We start from the raw sequence: 7634 nt of genomic DNA on the forward strand, positions 1-7634 counted from the left end.
AGGTGAGAGGGAATCCTGGGCCATGGTGAAAACACGGTACACCAAGGTTGACCCGAATCACATGGCCGAGGTCGGACCTGTAGGGTCAGATGGGAAAGAGATCCCTGTTAGTCTGGTATATGACCAGGTAGGATTAGCCGCAAAGTATTCCCAACAGGATTGTAGGCTAGACAACCTGTTGGATGGTATACAAGAAGAATTTAGTCAGTCTAAGTGACTGTGTACTTCAAATGACATATTTAATCCCTAGCCGGATTGTAAATCATTTTTCATGGCGGACCTTTTCGCTTCAACCCGGACCCGACAGTCCGGAGTGTATCCGAATACCCACTCAGTTATGTAAACCAGGGTACGCGTGGAAACCAGGCGTAGGGGTCATAAGTGCTTGAATAGACAAGTATCCAACTAGCTATGTTATATTACATGGATATTAAGAAACATCTTCCAGGGAGAATAGTTCCGTTAAGGGTTCCTTTCCCTGGGTACGCATGCGTGAATGTGCATGTCCGAACTATGAACAGAGAGCAGGACACAAAACATCTGGGGGCTTATATTGTAATGGGTAAGAAAACATCTTTTGTTCACCGGTCGAATATTCCCTTAAGAACGCTAGCTTTCGGCTTCACCCAGTCTGAGGTACACATCCGGCTGACCCGGCAGTAACAATCGCAGAGGTGCTCCCATTATGCCCTAGCCAAACTAACGGGAACGTAGGGCATAAACACAGGAGCCAGGCAACCCAGCTTGGCCAAAACTTAAGTCATATCAATGCATATAATGGAGAAGAAAAGGTACATATGGAAAAGTGACACATATGTAGTGGGCATGAAGCCCGGAAGATAATTATATTAAGCTTCTGTATAAGAAGTCCCCAGGTATATTGAGCGCGCATAGCGCGGCAAGAGTGTGTGGTCGAGGCACACTTGAAGCCTGTAAGGCCATAAAAACAGAAAGAAAGAAAGAAAGAGAGAAAGAGGATATAACTTAAAAAAGAAAGGCAGAGGTAAGGAGACAAACACAGAGTTCGGCACTAGGCGTAGAATCTTCGGAGTCTGGCCACGTTCCATGGGTTCGGCTCGAGTCGATTATCTGATGCATCACGCAGACGGTACGCTCCTCCGGTGAGAACTTTGTCAATGATGAAGGGACCCTCCTACTTGGGCTTGAGCTTGTCCTTTTTCTTCTTCGGTGGGTGTAGAACGAGTTCGCCAATGTTATAATTTTTGGCCCATACTTCTCTGCTTTGATACCTTCGAGCATGTTGCTGATAGAATGCGGAACAAGCTTTTGCGACGTCGTGCTCCTCCTCCAGGGCATCTAAACTATCTCGCCGATCAAGCTCGGCTTCTCTCTCTTCGTACATGCGCACTCGAGGTGAGTCATGAATGATATCACAGGGCAATACCGCCTCTGCACCGTACACCATAAAAAATGGTGTGTATCCGCTAGTGCGATTCGGCGTGGTCTGCAGACCCCATATTAGGGAGTCGAGCTCCTCGACCCAGTGCGTATATGATTCCTTCAAGGATCGCACTAGTCTGGGTTTGCTGCCGCTCATAATAAGACCATTTGCTCGTTCAACTTGACCGTTAATTTGGGGGGTGATAGATGGAGGCATAATCGAGCCTAATGCCCATGTTGCCGCACCAAGTTTTCACCTCGTCGGCTGTGAAGTTGGAGCCATTATCGGTGATGATGCTATGCGGGAGACTGTAACGGTGTAGGACCCGTGATATGAAGTCTATCACTGGTCTAGATTTGGCCGTTTTAACTGGTTTGGCTTATATCCATTTGGTGAATTTATCCACCATGACCAACAAGTATTTTTTCTTATGGTTTCCTCCTTTAAGGGGTCCGACCATATTGAGCCCCTAGACCGCAAAGGGCCAAGTTATGGGGATTGTTTGGAGAGCGGTAGGTGGCATATGGCTTTGGTTCGCGAAAAGCTGGCAACCGACGCAATGTTGGACAAGGTCCTCTGCGTCTGCTCGGGCTGTCGTCCAGTAGAAACCTATACAGAAGGCCTTGCTTACAAGGGCCTGGGCAGCGGCGTGGTGGCCGGCAAGTCCAGCATGAATTTCAGCCAAGAGCTGCCGCCCTTCCTCTTCGGAGATGCACCTTTGGAGTACTCCGGTAGCGCTTTTCTTATGAAGCTCTCCCTCATGAACCTTGTAGGCTTTAGAGCGCCGCACAATGCAACGTGCCTCATTTTGGTCCTCGGGGAGTTCTTGCCTATTTAGGTAGGCTAAGAAGGGTTCTGTCCACGGGGCGATGACAACCATGATCACGTGGGCCGAAGGTGTTATTTCGGTGGTGGAGCCTCCGATTATGTCAGTGTGTTCGGGATCTGGGGTTGTGGTTGGATCCGAACTAGTGTTGCCGGTCTCCCCTTCCCATACCACGGATGGGTTGAATAGACTTTCCAAGAAGATATTAGGTGGGACGAGGTCGCGCTTAGCGCTGATGCGGGCAAGAATATCCGCCGCTTGATTGTTTTCCCGGACCACATGATGCAATTTGAGCCCCTCGAACCGAGCTGACATCTTGAGGAAGGCATTGCGGTAAGCCGCCATTTTCGGGTCCTTGGCGTCAAAGTCTCCATTTATTTGAGATATTGCAAGGTTCGAATCCCCACGCACTTCTAGGCATTGAATGCCCATGGAGAGTGCCATCTGAAGACCATGCAGCAGAGCCTCATATTCGGCTGCATTGTTGGAGTCTGTGTATAATATTTGGAGTATGTATTGGACTGTATCTCCGGTGGGGGATGTCAGGACAACGCATGCTCCTAGACCAGCCAGCATCTTAGAGCCGTCAAAATGCATGATCCAATTGGAGTACGCGCCGTACTCTTTAGGGAGTTCGGCTTCTGTCCATTCGGCGACGAAGTCGGCCAGTACTTGTGATTTAATAGCTCGCCGTGGTTTGTATATGATGTCGAATGGGAGGAGCTCGATAGCCCATTTAGCAATCCGGCCCATGGCATCGCGGTTATTTATTATATCGTTGAGTGGTACTTCGGAGGCCACCGTGATTGAACACTCTTGAAAGTAGTGTCGTAGTTTCCGGGATGCCATGAAGACTGTGTATGCTATCTTTTGATAATGTGGGTACCGTGACTTGCATGGAGTGAGGACAATGGATATGTAGTATACCGGCTTTTGAAGCAGGAACTTATGTCCGTCCTCCTCTCATTCGATGACGAGCACTGCGCTTATAACTTGATGCGTTGCAGCTATATATAACAGCATGGGTTCACCGATGTTTGGTGCGGCCAGGATTGGATTGCTAGCCAAGAGGGATTTTATTTCTTCCAGTCCGGCCGTAGACGCATCCGTCCACTCGAAGTGTTCGGTGCGTCGAAGAAGGCGATAGAGAGGTAGTGCCTTTTCTCCCAATCGGGAGATAAAGCGGCTTAAGGCAGCTACGCATCTAGTTAACTTCTGGATTGGCTTGAGGTCTGTTGGGGTAGCCAACTATGACAGAGCTCGGATTTTAGCCGGATTTGCTTCAATTCCTCTATTGGAAACGATGAAGCCGAGGATCTTTCTGGCAGGGACGCCGAAAACGCATTTTTCCGGGTAGAGCTTGATGTCATATGTTCGGAGATTGTCGAACGTAAGCCTCAGGTCGTCTATTAAAGACTCGACGTGTCTGGTTTTGATGACCACATCATCTACGTATGCCTCAACTGTTTTGCCGATTTGTGTTTCCAGGCATGTCTGAATCATGCGTTGATAGGTTGCACCAGCATTTTTTAGCCTGAAAGGCATGGTGTTAAAACATAAGGGGCCGTATGGAGTGATGAATGCCGTTGCGGCTTGATCGGACTCCGCCATCTTGATTTGGTGGTATCTGGAGTATGCATCGAGGAAGCACAATGAGTCGTGTCTTGCGGTAGCGTCAATGATTTGATCGATGCGGGGGAGAGGGAAGGGATCCTAGGGGCAAGCCTTATTGAGGTCCTTGAAATCGACACATAGGCGCCAGGATTTGTCCTTCTTTGGTACCATCACCAGGTTTGCTAGCCAGTCCGGGTGTTTTATTTCTCTGATGAATCCGGCTTCGAGTAACTTGGCTAGATCCTCTCCCATGGCTTGTCGTTTAGGTTCTGAAAAGCGCCCAAGAGTCTGCTTGACCAGCTTGTATCCCTTTAGTGTGTTTAGGCTATGCTCGGCCAGCCTGCATGGGATACCTGGCATATCTGAAGGGTGCCAGGCGAAGATGTCCCAATTCTCGCGCAAGAACGCCCGCAGTGTGGCGTCTATTGTGGGGTTCAACTATGCCCCGATGGATGTTGTTTTTGTAGGGTCCGTTGGGTGGACTTGGAATTTGATTATTTCATCCACTGGTTTGAAAGAGGTGGACTTGGATCATTTGTCGAGTATCACATTGTCCCTGTCCACTGTGGAGCGCAGTGCAGTTAGTTCTTCGGCCGCAAGGGCTTCGGATAATGCCTCAAGGGCCAGGGTGGATGTTTTGTTTTCGGCGCGCAGTGCTATGTCCGGATCACTAGCTAGAGTGATGATTCCATTGGTCCCGGGCATCTTGAGCTTCATGTACCCGTAGTGGGGTATAGCTTGGAAGCACGTGAATGCATCCCGTCCTAAAAGGGCGTGGTATCCTCTACTGAATGGGGCCACTTGGAATGTGATTTCTTCGGACTTGTAATTCTCTGGCATGCCGAATACCATATCTAGTGTGATTTTTCCTGCACATTGTGCCTCCCGACTAGGGAGAATTCCTTTGAAGGTTGTGCTGCTTTGCTCAATGCAACTCTTGTCTATTTCCATTTTGTTGAGAGTTTCCTCATAGATGAGGTTTAATCTTCTGCTGCCATCCATGAGCACTTTAGTAAGCCGGAAGCCGTCCACAATTGGACTAAGGACCAAGGCGGATGGTGCTCGGACTATTCGGAACTGAGGTTCGTCGCTGGCATTGAAGGTTATGGCAGTGTCGTTCCATGGGTTTATTGCTGCAACATGGCAGACTTCGGCGAGGCTGCGGAGTGCTCTCTTGCGCCTGTTATTTGAGGCGAAAGTCTTGAAGACAGTCAATACCGTATTGTTGTTTTCTACGAGATGATGCTCTGCGGTATCATTAATGAGGAGATCCTCGCTGCTCTTGGACACCTTCCGAAGTATCCAACATGCTCGAAGGTTGTGTGTTGGTATGGTATCTGGTGCGGTGTGAATTTTGCATGGCCCATTGAGCCATCCCTCCAACACAGTTCCACGCCCTGTAGTGGGCTTTGGTTTCTTTGTAATTGGATCGAGTGACTTGCAAGAGTGCACCCTTTTAGTTCGGACGAGGGGTTTAGTGAGGGCCGGAGAATCCCAGAATTTTGCTTGGGTTTTCCAGGCGCTTTCCATCACACAGTACTTTTGTACTATGGCTGCCAAGTCAGCAAAGTGTATTATGTCACGGCGACTTATGGCGTTGAGGATTCCCTTGTCCGTGCAATTTTTGCAAAAGAATGAGATTGCGTCTTCCTCCCGACAGTCCTTGACATTACTCATTACAAGGAGGAATCTGGCCAAAAAGTGATGTACTGGCTCTTGTGGCTCTTGCCTAATGTGGGTAAGATCGCTTGTATCTGGGTGGGTGGGTAGATTTAAGTCCGAACCCTGACCCGGTCTGAGACCCAGGGGCAGAGGAGCTTCTGAACTTGGCAATTCGGGCTCCAGAATGTTGCCCAGTTTTTCTGGCCCGTTGTCGGATTCTAAGTTTGGAGTCTGGGTCATGTCCTCCCGCAGACGGGTATCCGGCTTGGAGAGCTCAGGAATCCGGACATAGTTCATCCTTAAAATAGAGGAAGAATCGCTGCATTGCTCCTCCACCACCGCTATCTGATGGGTGACCGATGGAGAGTTAATTTCTCTTTGGCCAGGTTTAAGCCCAATCCGATCATAGTCCGTAGCGACTCCCAAGGCGGCGATGCGATCTAAGACCTCATTCAAGGACGAAAGCTCCATAGGATCCATCCGCTCGGTGTATTTCGAGCTGACGTGGAGGCTGTTTTTGATGACCCAAGAAGTCAACATCGGCGCGGCGGCCAAGTGGGCGGTCATGACGAACCCGCCTAGTCGGAGAGTTTGGCCTAAAGTCAGGGCTCCCCCAGAGGTGATGTTTTCCTTGATAACAACGCAAGCCATCAAGCCTTACCGTGATGACACAGTGGAACTCTCAATGAAAGTACCAATGTCGGTGTCAAAACCGGTGGATCTCGGATAGGGGGTCCCGAACTGTGCGTCTAAGGCTAATGGTAACAGGAGGCGGGGGACACAATGTTTACCCAGGTTCGGTCCCTCTCTATGGAGGTAATACCCTACTTCCTGCTTGATTGATCTTGATGATATGAGTATTACAAGAGTTGATCTACCACGAGATCGTAGAGGCTAAACCCTAGAAGCTAGCCTATGATTATGATTGTTCTTGTCCTACAGACTAAACCCTCTGGTTTATATAGACACCGGAGGCAGCTAGGGTTACAGAGAAGGAGATCTACATATCCGAATAGACAAGATTGCCTTCCATGCAAAGGAGAGTCCCACCCGGACACGGGACGAAGTCTTCAATCTTGTATCTTCATAGTCCAACAGTCCGGCAAAAGTACATAGTCCGGATGGCCGAGGACCCCTTAATCCAGGACTCCCTCACCTGGTTTAGGGGCTACTGAGGGAGTCCTGGACTAAGAGGTCCTCGGACAGCCGGACTGTATACCCGGTCCGGATTGTTGGACTATGAAGATACAAGATGGAAGACTTTGTCTCGTGTCTGGATGGGACTCTCCTTTGCGTGGAAGGCAAGGTTGGTGATTCGGATATGTAGATTCCTTTCTCTGTAACCGACTTTATACAACCCTAGCCCCTCCCGGTGTCTATATAAACCGGAGGGTTTAGACTTCTAGGGTTTAGCCACAACAATCATAACCTCATAGGCTAGACTTATAGGGTTTGGCCATTACGATCTCGTGGTAGATCAACTCTTGTAATACTCATATTCATCAAGATCAATCAAGCAGGAAGTAGGGTATTACCTCCATAGACAGTGCCCAAACCTGGGTAAACAATGTGTCCCTCGCTCTTGTTATCATTAGCCTTAGACGCACAGTTCGGGACCCCCTGCCCTAGATCCGCCGATTTTGACACCGACAATTACCGTACCACTGTGGTGCGGATCTCACTCTAGAAGACCTATGAGGTTCTGTAGTAACTTGATCCGAAGTTTCATGATCATCATCATTAGCTTCCTCACTAATTGGTGTAATAATCACTGGAACTGATTTCTGTGGTGAACTACTTTCCTCCCACTCACTTATTTCGAGAGAAACTCCTTCTCTAGAAAGGATCCATTCTTAGCAACAAATATCTTGCCTTCGGATCTGTGATAGAAGGTGTACCCAATAGTTTCCTTTGGGTATCCTATGAAGACACACTTCTCCGATTTGGGTTCGAGCTTATCAGGTTGAAGCTTTTTCAAATAAGCATCGTAGCCCCAAACTTGAAGAAACGACAACTTTGGTTTCTTGCCAAACCACAGTTCATAAGGCGTTGTCTCAACCGATTTTGGTGGTGCCCTATTTAAAGTGAATGCAACCGTGTCTAAAGCATAACCCCAAAACGATAGCGGTA

The sequence above is a fragment of the Triticum dicoccoides genome, chromosome 3B (assembly GCF_002162155.2).
Source record: "Triticum dicoccoides isolate Atlit2015 ecotype Zavitan chromosome 3B, WEW_v2.0, whole genome shotgun sequence".
In the NCBI taxonomy this organism is placed as follows: Eukaryota; Viridiplantae; Streptophyta; class Magnoliopsida; order Poales; family Poaceae; genus Triticum; species Triticum dicoccoides.